The sequence below is a fragment of the Syngnathoides biaculeatus genome, chromosome 2 (genome assembly GCF_019802595.1).
Source record: "Syngnathoides biaculeatus isolate LvHL_M chromosome 2, ASM1980259v1, whole genome shotgun sequence".
In the NCBI taxonomy this organism is placed as follows: Eukaryota; Metazoa; Chordata; class Actinopteri; order Syngnathiformes; family Syngnathidae; genus Syngnathoides; species Syngnathoides biaculeatus.
The window spans coordinates 27,145,477-27,158,440 of record NC_084641.1 but is presented as its reverse complement, the minus strand read 5'-3'; the positions used below and the strand labels follow the sequence as shown (position 1 = coordinate 27,158,440).

General features: G+C 45.5%; 1 protein-coding gene across 3 annotated transcripts in view; it reads left to right on the top strand.

Annotated features, from left to right (window-relative positions):
* The window catches only part of mitfb (melanocyte inducing transcription factor b), a 58,567-nt gene that overhangs the window by 3,595 nt on the left and 42,008 nt on the right, over positions 1-12,964 (top strand). The gene's annotated exons all lie outside the window — the stretch shown is intronic.

The following is a 12,964-nucleotide window of genomic DNA, read 5'->3' as shown; positions in this document are numbered from 1 at the left end:
TAGCCCATCCATGACCCCATTGTCACGGTCGGACGTGGCTGAGGACAGAACCTCACTGTGTCCGCGCAGAGATCGTCTTGCGCATGTTTTGCGTCCCTTCATTTTTCCACCACGTTTTGCTGCAGATTTTTTCTTTTTTTGTATGTGTGTGGCTACATATGACTCAAAGAATTTTGGAAAAAAAAAATGCTCATCTGAGTAGTGCCCACCACTTTATAGCTAACTTCTTCACTGTTGAAATGTGATGACTTTTTCTGTCGGGTGGCACTTTGCCGCGTAGCACAGAAAGGACGGCGCAAGAAGGCTGCTCAGAGTCGCAATTCATCACAGATAATTTCATCTAATGTCGCTTTATTTGGCTCATGTGAGCCCACTTCCTCCTTGGATCACATGACACTGACCCGGCATGTGAACGGTCTGATGACTGTTGGGATCGTTGCTGCGAGAAAGATCTTCCCACATCATACAGTGAAGAAAACAAGTATTTGAACACCCTGCTATGTTGCCAGTTCTCCCGCTTAGAAATCGTGGAGGGGTCCGAAATTTTCATCGTAGCTGCGTGTCCACTGTGAGAGAGAGAATCTAAAAAGAAAAATCCAGAAATCACAATGTATGATTTTTTTTAACGATTTATCTGTGTGATACGGCTGCAAATAAGTATTTGAACACCTGAGAAAGCCAATGTTAATACAGTAGCCTTTGTTTGCAATTACAGAGGTCAAACGTTTCCTGCAGTTGTTCACTAGGTTTGCACACACTGCAGGAGGGATTTTGGCCCACTCCTCCACACAGATTTTCTCTAGATCAGACCGGTTTCTGGGCTGTCGCTGAGAAACACGGGAGTTTCAGCTCCCTCCAAAGATTTTCTATTGGGTTTAGGTCTGGAGACTGCCTAGGCCATGCCAGAACCTTGATATGCTTCTTACGGAGCCACTCATTTTTTTGGCTTTATTCGTGTGCTACACCACCAAAAAAGTATTTGAACACCTGTCTATCAGCTAGAATTGTGACCCTCAAAGACCTGTTAGTCCGCCTTTAAAAGTCCACCTCCACTCCATGTATGATCCTGAATCAGATGCGCCAGTGTGATGTCGTTAGCTGCATAAAGGCACCTGTCCACCCCGTACAATCGGTAAGGCTCAAACTTGTAACATGGCAAAGACCAAAGAGCTGTCCAAAGACACCAGAGACAAAATTGTACAACTACACACCACTGGAAAGGGCTACGGAAAAATTGGCAGGCAGTTTGGTGAAAAAAGTTCCACTGTTGGAGCAATCGTAAGAAAATGGAAGAAGCTAAACATGACAGTCAATCTCAATCGGAGTGGAGCCCCGTGCAAGATATCACCTCGTAGGGTAAGGTCAGGAATCAGCCCAGGACTGCACGACAGGACTTGGTCAATGACCTGAAAAGAGCTGGGACCACCGTTTCCAAGGTGACTTTTGGTAATACACGAAGACATCATGGTTTGAAATCATGCATGGCACGGAAGGTTACCCTGCTTAAATCGGCACATGTCAAGGCCGTCTTAAGTTTGCCAATGATCATTTGGATGATACAAAGGAGTCATGGGAGAAGGTTTTGTGGTCAGATGAGACCAAAATGGGACTTTTTGGTCATAATTCCACCATCCGTGTTTGGAGGAAGACCAACGATGAGTTCCATCCCAAGAACACCATCCCCCTACTGTGAAGCATGGGGGTGGTACCATCATTTTCATTTTCGTGGTTGGGTCTTTCAACATGACAATGACCCGAACCACACAGCCAGGAAAACCAAGGAGTGGCTCCATAAGAAGCATATCAAGGTTCTGGTGTGGCCTAGCCAGTCTCCAGACCTAAACCCAATAGAAAATCTTTTGAGGGAGCTGAAACTCCGTGTTTCTCAGCGACAGCCCAGAAACCGGTCTGATCTAGAGAAAATCTGTGTGGAGGAGTGGTCCAAAATCCCTCCTGCAGTGTGTGCAAACCTGGTGAACAACTGCAGGAAACGTTTGACCTCTGTAATTGCAAACAAAGGCTACTGTATTAACATTGGCTTTCTCAAGTGTTCAAATACTTATTTGCAGCTGTATCACACAGATAAATCGTTAAAAAATAATACATTGTGATTTCTGGATTTTTCTTTTTAGATTCTCTCTCTCACAGTGGACACGCACCTACGATGACAATTTCAGACCCCTCCATGATTTCTAAGTGGGAGAATTTGGAAACTGGCAGGGTGTTCAAATACTTATTTTCTTCACTGTATCTTATCAAGTGTGTCTCTATTAGTTTGAGTGAATGCTCCTGCTCCTCTGCACCAAGCACCGGCGTTTGTCCTTAATATAGACGTGACAGACCGAAGCACCTCGTCTACGTCGTGTAAATAACGCGTTTAAATTTAGCCCCGAATGTGTCGCTAATGGTGTCGTGCTGCGTTTCCCTGACTTCGGTGCAGGCACCGCGGGTGCGGTTCCCACTCAAGGTCGGTGCGAGTGGTTGTCCGTGTCTGCATGTGCTCTGCGACTAACCGGCGACCAGTTCAGGGTGTGTTCGCCCAAAGTCAGCTGGGCTAGGCAGGATAAGCCGTATGGAAAATGAGATGGATGAATTTTCCCACGCTGTACATACACGTTCCAGCGTGAATCTATTCATAAAAATATTGAAATGTATTAAACAGTCTCGCTAAGGGAGAGGTTTTGTCCTTTTCCACATCTACAAGACCATTTCTTCTCAAAATGTATTTCCGGAAAAAAAGAATGAATTCAATTCAAAAGCAGAATGATGATTTCATAGCTGGTGTGGAAGAGGCTGACTTCTGCCTTTGCTACAGTGGTTGGCGCGTCATTTAGTTTTTAAAACTCTGATCAAAATGCCCCAATGATCAAGAATTATAGAACCATTTACACCCCTTATATTTTGTTTTTCTGAAATGATCCCATTATGAGCACTTATGCCGTAATTTCCGGACTATAAGATGCGACTTTTTTCACACGCTTTCAACTCTGCGGCTGTGATGCGGCGAATTTATGCATTTTTTTGCAACGGCCGCAAAGAGGCACTCAAGTGGAAAAGATAAAACTGAGACCGGTGGACTATATGTGCCGAGGACGTGACTTTTACCGGTATGTTTTTTTTTTCTTAACTGGCCCTGTTAGCGTTGTACTAGCAATAGCGCCGTGCTTGCGTGTTGCTGCTGTGTTACTGCCGCGTCTCAGTGATTTTTATCGGTATGTTGTTTTTTTTCTTGACTGGCCCAGTTAGCGCTGTGCTAGCGTGTTGCTGCTGTGTTACTGCCGCCTCTCAGTGATTTTTACCGGTATGTTTTTGTTTTTAACCGGCCCTATTCGCGCTGTGCAAGCGTGTTGCTGCTGTGTTACTGCCACGTCACAAGCACTATTTTGAAAAAAAAAAAAAAAAAAAAAGCTTAGATATATTATCAGAACTTTGAAAACTCTCTGTGTACTGTCTTCTTAGTAAATATCTTGATTCAATGTGGGCACATGCGTCTCTTAATCAGGTGCCGCTTGTGTATGTACAAAATGCAGTTTCCTTTAAAAAGGGACTGGGTGTGGCTTATAATCAGGTGCGCTCTATAGTCCGGAAATGACGGTAGTGCTGGGCATTACAACTCAAGTGGCTTCTACTTTCGGAGTGTTAAGTATTTATATGTACATGACTGAACAAGAGCAGCACAGTGGTTCACAGAGTTCTAAGGTTTAAAGTTTGCATGTTCTCTCCGCTTGTGTTGGTTCCTCTAGGTCAGGGGTGTCAAACTCATTTTTCTCGCGGGGAACCTTTGTTGTTCCAGTTTCTCTCAGAGGGCGTTATGCCTGTGGAACAAAAATATTTAGTCATCTCATCATATTTCCATCATCAATTTATTTAAACTAGTTTTGGAATCAGAAATCGAGGCTAATGTGTTTTTCAACTGTTCACGTTTGATTAACACAAAAATGCCTGTAACATCTCAACTTTATCATTTATGATGTATGACAAATTTTGGTGCAGATTTTTACAAGAATCGTGGAAATTGACGCTCTAGATTTGGCTTCGCGGGCCACATAAAATCATGTGGCGGGCCAGATCTGGCCCCCGGACCTTGAGTTTGAGACCTGTGCTCTCGATATTCTGACTTCCTCCTGCAGTCCTAAACAATGAAGTTTAATACATATGTGAGTGCCGAAATGTTTGCGCATAAGTGCTCTGCGAATGGCTAGCGAGCAGTCCAGGGTCCACCCTCGCCCAGAATTGGCCGGGTTGGGCTCCAGCACACCCATGACCCAAACGTCCAAAAACGCAATCGTAAACAGATTGAGTAAATCAGAGCATCAAGCGCTTTAAAGATTTCATTTTTACAGACCGCTTGGCGCGGACTTTTCATCCGAAACCGTTTTATCGCCCGATTTTCCATGTGCCTCATCCAGTAAGTCAGAAATCCATCAAGTGGAACATTCAACAACTAAAAGGAATTTATGTATTTAGGAATGCAATAAAATAGCTGCAATCTGACGTTTTAATCTGATTTTATTATTAATGTGCTTGACTATTTTTTTTTTTTTTGGAACAGCTAATTTGGAAAGAAACAATAATTGAGGCCCGCTTTGGTGTAAATCTGACTCGGCGATGGAGTGCAATATCAAATACAATGAGTGGGCGGAGCTTGAGAGGAAGTCTACAGTTTGAGGGGTGAAGAGAAGCGATGGATCGAGTTTTCCCGGTTGTTGCTTCCGTATCTCCGACCACCACGTGATAGAAAAGCTAGCTTGTCCCTCAGAAGTCCAGAAAACTCAGGAGGGATCAAAGAACATGGACCTGACGGTGCACCAAGATGACCTCTCGATGGCTGTTGAGGTCTGTAAGATGCAGCGTTTTGAGGACCGGACCTGTGCCACAAAAGGGACCAGTTCAGGGTGTAGTCCGCCCGGATGGGATTCCGGCACTCCCGCTTGCCTTCTGAGGATAAGCGGCTTGGAAATTGGATGGATGACACCGCCAAAGGGGTCACTCTCCCCATCTCAAATTTAAACACCTAAAATGATGTCATTTTGGAATATATCTTCGGTGTCTATTTCGATAGATATTTAAATACAATTACATCAAGGCCGGCGGAGCAGCTGGAAAGCGTTGGCCTCGCAGTTCGGAGGACCCGCGTTCAATCCCGGCCCTCCCTGTGTGAAGTTTGCATGTTCTTTCCGTGCCTGCGTGGGTTTACTCCACTTTCCTCTCACATCCCAAAAACATGCAACATTAATTGGACACTCTAAAATTGCCCATAGATGTGATTTGTCTCTACGTGAGCTCTATAGTGCAGTGGTACCTCTACTTACAAACATTTTAGTAACGAGAAATTCAGGTTACAAAACGCCTCCTCTGAAAAATATTGTCTCTAGTTATGAAGGAAACTGAGTACAAAAGGAAAAAATAAGCGCCCAATAAGCATGCAACCTTAATTGGACACTCTACAGAAAATTGCCCCTAGGTGTGATTGTGAGTGCGGCGGTTCGTCTCGATGTGCCCTGCGATTGGCTGGCGACCAGTTCAGGGTGTACCCTGCCTCCTGCCTGATGACATCTGGGATAGGCTCCGGCACTCCCTGCGACCCTTGTGAGGATAAGCGGCAAAGAAAATGGATGGATGGATGGTATGGGGCGGCACGTTGGATCAGCTGGTAAAAGCCTTGGCCTCACAGTTCTGAGGACCCGGGTTCAATCCCGTCCCTCCCTGTGTGGAGTTTGCATGTTCTCCCCATGCCTGGGTGGGTTTTTTTCCGGGAACTCCGTTTTCCTGCCGCATCCCGAAAACATGCAACATTAATTGGACACTCTAAATTGTCCCTAGGTGCGATGGCGAGTGCGGCTGTTTGTCTCGATGTGCCCTGCCAATGGCCGGCGACCAGTTCAGGGTGTACCCCGCCTCCTGCCCGTGGACAGCTGGGATACGCTCCAGCACTCCCCGCGACCCTTGTGAGGATAAGCGGCTAAGGAGATAGATGGATGGGTGGCCTTTGAAAGCACTTGGAAAACGACCACAAACTGTTCTAACAAACAAAGCCGTTGTCCTTTCAAAAGGGCAGAAGGGCGTACACGGATAACGATCCATTTTCTTTGCTGATGCGTTACATCCTCATTCTCGCAGTCACAAAGCCGCAAGGAGTGACTCATGCGGCCCGAAGCGTGTCAGCGCTCGGAAGCGCCTCCTCGAGTAAAAAGCGTGGCGAGGGACGGCAGGAAGCGTCAAGCAACCCGCGGAAACTACGGCGCGCTCGGCGGGACGACGTGACCGGATTGGGACGCGGCGTGTTGAAGGCTGCCAAATAGCCAAAAAGGCATCGCAACAGTTTATCCTTTATTGATCATTGACTCCGAAGGTGATCAATAATTCTATTTGCACAGTTTTACAGACTCCTTCAGTTTGCCATGATAACGCTGTCCAGTCCTTTGGTAAACACGCAGCTTCTCCCTACAGCTCTTTGCAAAGGCTGCTCTCTTGAGTCTGAGCAAAGCCATGAAAACGTGCGCGTCGTTCATATTTTATTTCACACTAACGCTTCTCATCGTCTGTGGGGAACAGCGTGCCAAATAAAAGGGGGAGACATATGTCTCAAAATCATTTGCACATGTAGTTTTCAACATATCCGCGATTCGCGCGTGAATGCATCTGCCCGCCGATCCGCAACACGCGGGCGAAATTGATTAATTACAGATGAAAAGTCATGATAAATGCACACGCAAAAAAACAAAACAACAACACATAAATCGCGGCTATATCTGTGCATTTCATAAATACTTGCAAAGTATTTGTGGATTTTTACAAAAGTGTGAATCGCAAATATATTTATGGATTTATTCAACACGGCGGAACGGTGGATCAAGTGGTAACGCGCTGGCCTCACAGTTCTGAGGACCCCGGTTTGATCCCGGCCCCGCCAGGAAGGGCATCCGGCATAAAAAACCGTGCCAAACAAATATGAGCGTTCATCTGAGATGACGCGCTGTGGCGACCCCTCACAGGACAAGCCGAAAGAAACTTACTCACACTTGCACATCCCAAAAACATGCAACGTTGATTGGACACTCTAAATTGTCCCAAGGTGTGATTGTGAGTTGTGAGCTGTTTTGTCTCGATGTGCCCTGCCTCCTGCCCGTTGACAGCTTGGGTAGGGCCCAGCACTCCCTGCGACCCTCGTGAGGATAAGCGGCAAGGAAAATGGATGGATGGATTTACAAAACATGTAAGTCGTTGGATGCATTTGTGGATTTGCAAAACACGTACAAATAAGTGCAAGGCCGGCAAAAGGGCCTGCCAACACTTTGTCGTTCTGTTGTATGTCACGGAGGGTCGTCGCGACCCGGGTCCCGTCTTAGTGGTTTTGGGGTCTCTTGTGATGGTCTGACCTGAGGAGAGAGGAGAGAGGAAAAAAAAAAAGATCCAGTACTTCCCTCCACAGTGTCTTCCTTGTCAATACTGCGCCACTGCGTCGTCTTTATGAAGTTTCTTTGAATGCGAGTGACGTTTGAGCTGCAAGAGTTAATAGACGAACAGTGCCCTCTGCTGCAGTAACCACTGAAATCCATGCGCAGGCAATATAGCGAATGTTAAATATGGATTGAGTTTACCATTTACGGTGCAGCATCGTTTAAAATTACATCATTGATGTTATGAAGCCCGAGTTCAACTGCTATGATCACATTAAACTGTATAAATGGCAATCGCATGACCTGCACACTGATGACATCAATATGTATATATCCGTCCGTCGATTTTTTGAGCTGCTTATCCTCACAAGGGTCACAGGAACGCCGGGGCCTATCCCGGCTATCTTCGGTAAGGGCGGCGGCCTGAACTGGTCTCCAGCCAATCGCAGGGCACATATAAACAAATGATAATTCGCGCTCACATTCACACCTACGGGCAATTTAGAGTGTTCAATTAACCATGCGTGTTTTAGGGATGTGGGAAGAGACCGGAGTGCCCGGAGAAAAGCCCCCCAGGCACGGGGAAAACATGCAAACTCCATGCAAGCGGGGCCGGATTTCAACCCCGGTCCTCAGAACTGTGAGGCGGAGGTGCTAACCGGTTGTACGACACGTCAGAGTATAATCCATCCGTCCATTTTCTTATCCGCTTATCCTCACGAGGGTCTCGGGAGTGCTCGAGCCTATCCCAGCTGTCAACTTACACCCTGAACTGATTGCCAGCCAACGCTTTACCAGCTGCACCACCTTTCCGCCCGTCAGAGTATAATAATTAAAAATAAAAACAACTAAAAGGAACATGAATTTGGATTTTGATGAACAATATTATTGAACTTAAAGCATAATTATGAAATAAAATCTTTGTAAAATGACAAATTCAGGCAACATTATATTTTGGACAATATTATAATAATGATATTATAAAATAAACATAAATTTAAAAAACAAATATAAACATAATTATTATCATGAATTATTATTATTATTATACATTATTGAACAATATTGTTGGCTCCCCAGGCAAGTATGCACACTCCTTTTCAAATACAAGGTTGTGGACTTGGACTTGCTATTTAACTGGCTGCCTTCTGAGCCACGGCCCCGTCGCAAAAACTGCTATTTTTCATATTGAAATGGAAAATGTGAAAAAGAAATCCGGTCGCAGAGGGATGCTGCCCTCACTCTGTCTCATAACTGGCTCGTGGCTGTTTTCAGAACCGCCACATTCCATTCAAACATGTTTAATGGGAGTCGGCAGACACGTGTCGCCGTTTCTATTTTAAGCCAAAATATCAAACAACAAGACTCGCTTGCTTCGGGACTTACAGAAACATTATCCGCTTTCTCCACCAGACTCGCTTTGATCGGAAGTGGAAAACGAAAATATAAAAATAGCATTTATTGACACACAAAAGTAGGGTTAGGAGGCTGTTTGGAGTTTGCATGTCCTCCCAGCACTCCGGTTTCCTCCCACATCCCAAAAACATTCAACATTAATTGGACACTCTAAATTGCCCCTAGGTGTGATTGTGAGTGCGACTGTTTGTCTCCATGCGCCCTGCGATTGGCTGGCGACCAGTTTCAGGGCGTACCCCGCCTCCTGCCCGTTGACAGCTGGGATAGGCTCCGGCACTCCCTCGTGACCCTTGTGAGGATAAGCGGCTAAGAAAATGGATGGATTGATAAATGTAACGGAGTAAATGTAATGCGTCACGACCCACTTCTGCAAACAAGGACACCTGAAGTGTGCTATTTAAAGGAGGACTTTGTCCAAAATTCATATGTACAATAAACCCTCAAATCTGAAGTAATGTTATTATTAATTGGAAAAAATTTTGAAAATTAAGATTTTTTTTTTTTAAATCAACGCATTATCTGGATATGTGCCAGCGTTCACAGCCAGACCAGAAAAAAAAAGTCCTTAAACCCCGGCCCGTGATGTCACCGGTGCTTAGCATTACTGACCATTGGTTCGAGCTAGGCCGACGTGTTCTGCACCAAAGTGCAACAAAACTGAGAAAACGCACCCAAATTTGTCCTTCTTTAACCTCCCGTGGGGTCAACCTGTGGCTGTCACAGTTGAGGCTCGTTCATCAGCACGCATCTAACCATTGCTGGTTATTAGCCGCTCGTGCCGGTACTGTATAAGCAACAACATACTTTATAAGGTGACACAGCTGTAAGGCGTTGGCCTCACAGTTATGAGGACCCGGGTTCAATACCGGACCTCCTTGTGTGGAATTTGAACGCACCTGCCTCCTGCCCGTTGACAGCTGGGACAGGCTCCAGCACTCTAGCGACCCTCGTGCGGATAAGCAGCTAAGAAAATGGATGGATGGCTATATAAACACGTGTTTTTTTTTTTTTTTTTTGCATTTTATGTTCCAGATATAAATAAACCATTAGGTAATCTAGTCCTACACCGTACTTAAAATAAGATTGCATTTTTGATAAACTTTGGACATAGCCCATAGTATTCATATAGCATTATAATACCGTTAAAAATGTGTACTCACCGATTTTCCGTTGGACGCGCAAGCGGTCCTTTCGTCAAACTGTCATGGATCATAAGTAGATTGATATGTAACACGTCTTCGTCCAAACATACAACTCGCTATCTTACCCGAGGAAGTTCTGCAGACATGTCGATCGTGATCCAAGTTGATTCCGATGCGCTCCATTTTTTGGGGGGGGTTTCAAACTGACGACAACACTGGCATTCCGCCACAGTTGGCATTCGGCCACAAAGAGAACACCAACGTCAGTCTTTCGAAACGAGGCTGTCTGGAACATCCCCGAGGTCCGCGTTACGTGATTGTTGCGCTCCTTCGTCAGCGCCACGACCCCCCCCCCGCTCCGACACGTCGAGTTCCGCCCGTGCGTAGTTTCACTGGACATTATTTTAGTAGTGTTTTGTTTCTTTGTAATTATTTTTCACAAAAATCGGCCACAAAATGCCAGATAGCGGACGTTCTCTGTTCGGTGAAACGTATCCACGAGCAACGGGGTGGGGGTCAGAACAGGAAGCGCCGCAGACGTCACTTTTCCAGCCGGGCTCACTGGAATGTCCGAGCGCGAGAGGAATTTCGATAATACATTTCCGATTTCGAGATGTTTCTCGGTGAAATCTGTGAATAATTTGGGGATTAAAAGACACTTAAACACTGAACCCTCATCGACAGACTTTTCACGTGTGCTCCTTTTCCCATTTTTTTTCGACAAAGTCCTCCTTTAAGCGCAGGCCGCTCCATCATTTGGTTTTGGCTGACGACGCTGCGGAAAATCTTATTCTGCAAAGATAGAATATTTAAAAACAGGCCAAGGTATTCAGTTCTTTATTGCCCGTTATTAAGCCTTCATTACTTCATTTGGGCTGTTGCGATAAATCTGTGAAGTAGAAGTGCTGAAATTGTCTCTTAAAGGGAAATTCCGGTGGTTCGGATTCACAATGTATCCAACACGTCATGTCATATGTACTGTACCTTGATAATGTGATGTCAATCCTCTCTCATTTAATGTTTTTTGGAGAAGATTTTGAATCGGCAATTGCGAATTTTCATGGGTGCCGCCGTTTTGGGGAGTCACGTGACCTACGTGCGCAGGTGTGACATAATAGGCGCGGCAACAAAGGCTCGCTTACGTTGGGAAACGATTGTGGCCAGTGCTGATTTCTCGGATTTATCCTCATCTGATGAAGAAGTAGCGGTATCGGTTGATCGGGCTCGCGCGTCAGACTCTGCATCAAGAACCATTCAAAAATTCTACATGATTTAGTTAATTATTGAGTTATTCCTCTGTCTTCCCGATCAACCGATACCGCTATTTCATCATCAGATGAGGATTAATCCAAGAAATCAGCGCTGGGCGTAAAGGCGTCCCGTGTAATCGAGCGTTTGGAACGGCACGTAACTCGTCACATCCGCGCACGTAGGTCATGTGACGCGCCAAAATGGCGGCGCCCATGAAAATTCGTAATTGCTGATTAAAAAATCTTCTCAAAAAAACATGAAATGACAGAGGATTGACATCACGTTGTCAAGGTACAGTACGTATGACAGGACCTATGGCTGGGTCGCACGTGACGCCGCGCTCGTTCATCCGGGTACTTGACCGCCGTCGTTGCAGACAAGCCGTCAACTGTCCATCGTCGTCATGCCAGATTGTTGTTGCGTCTCCGGAAACTTTGGGAAGAGATTTTTTTCCGTGTGGCAAAGATTAGATTCCATGAAGGAGAAGATACGATGGAGTTATCGAAAAAAAAAAAAAAAACGGCAACAAAAGCGACTTGCAAATAAAACGATGCGCAGATCCGAACGAAGCTGGAGTACACAAGGCAAATGGGGATTTTTTGAAAGTCTGTTCCGATCATTTTGTAAGCGGCAAGCATGTGGATTTCTAGTGTCTGGATATTCTACTTCAGGGAAGTCTTTCGCATTTACTTTTTACTACTGTGTCATGTGACCAGGTGAAGGCACAGGCGGCTAACTTAACCATAAACGAAAAAGAAGTGTTATTTCCTTCATTGTGGCCTGTTAGGAAACGTTTTTTTTTCTCAATAAGGCAAAAAATTGCCACCCTGCACATGAATGGGTTAATACTCTTTTTTTTTTTGGGGGGGGGGGGGGGGGAGTCCAGTCAGAAGACCATTACACTAGTCAAGTCTACTTGAGATAAAAGCATGTACGAGGTTTTCCTGGTCTGCTTGACACATACAAGACTTCACTCTAGATGGTAGAAGGCAGTTTTTATGATGGATTTGATATGATTGTTAAAAGTCAGGTCAGAATCAATCAGAACGCCAAAGTTTCGGACGTGGTCTTTCCGGGTGTTTCCCAACAGCAATTCTCTTTTTTCAATTGCCAAAAACAACTGTCTCAGTTTTGTTGTGATTTAGTTGGCTCATCCCGTTATTTATCTGATTTAGACAGTGGCACAACACCTCAATTGAACTTTAGCCGTCTGGAGACACTGCCAAAGCACTAACAGAGCAGTTTTTACATGTGCATCTAAGATTGCTGTTGCTTAAAGTTTGTTTCTTAGTAAGAAAAAAAGTATAAACAACCAACACTCATCCTGATTTCAACTCGTAGTTGGGAGGTGAATCAATCCCAATACATTGTGGCTTCCCCCCCCCCCCCCTTTTTAAATCAAAGTAGTGTTTTCTCATTCAGATTCTCTTGTAGTTTATCCAAGTTGGGTTCACACGAAAGAGACTCAAGAGAGACTTTCCGAAACACTTTCTGACGATGGATTTCAAGGCTCGGCACTCCCTAAACGCAGCCGGAGCTCGACTTAAATCAACAAGTGAAACGCTATCTGTGTGAGTTTGTGCGTTAGCGGTCGGAGTGTCGGGTGCGCGCTCTTCCCCTGCAGCTCGGCCGTGGCGAGGCAGGGGCTGGTCCTCGGCCGAGGACTCTGCCAGGCGATTGGAGAGCCCGGACAGGGCCCAGGAGACACCCCCCCCCCCCCCACCCAACCCTCTCTGACACACTTTGAGCGCCGCA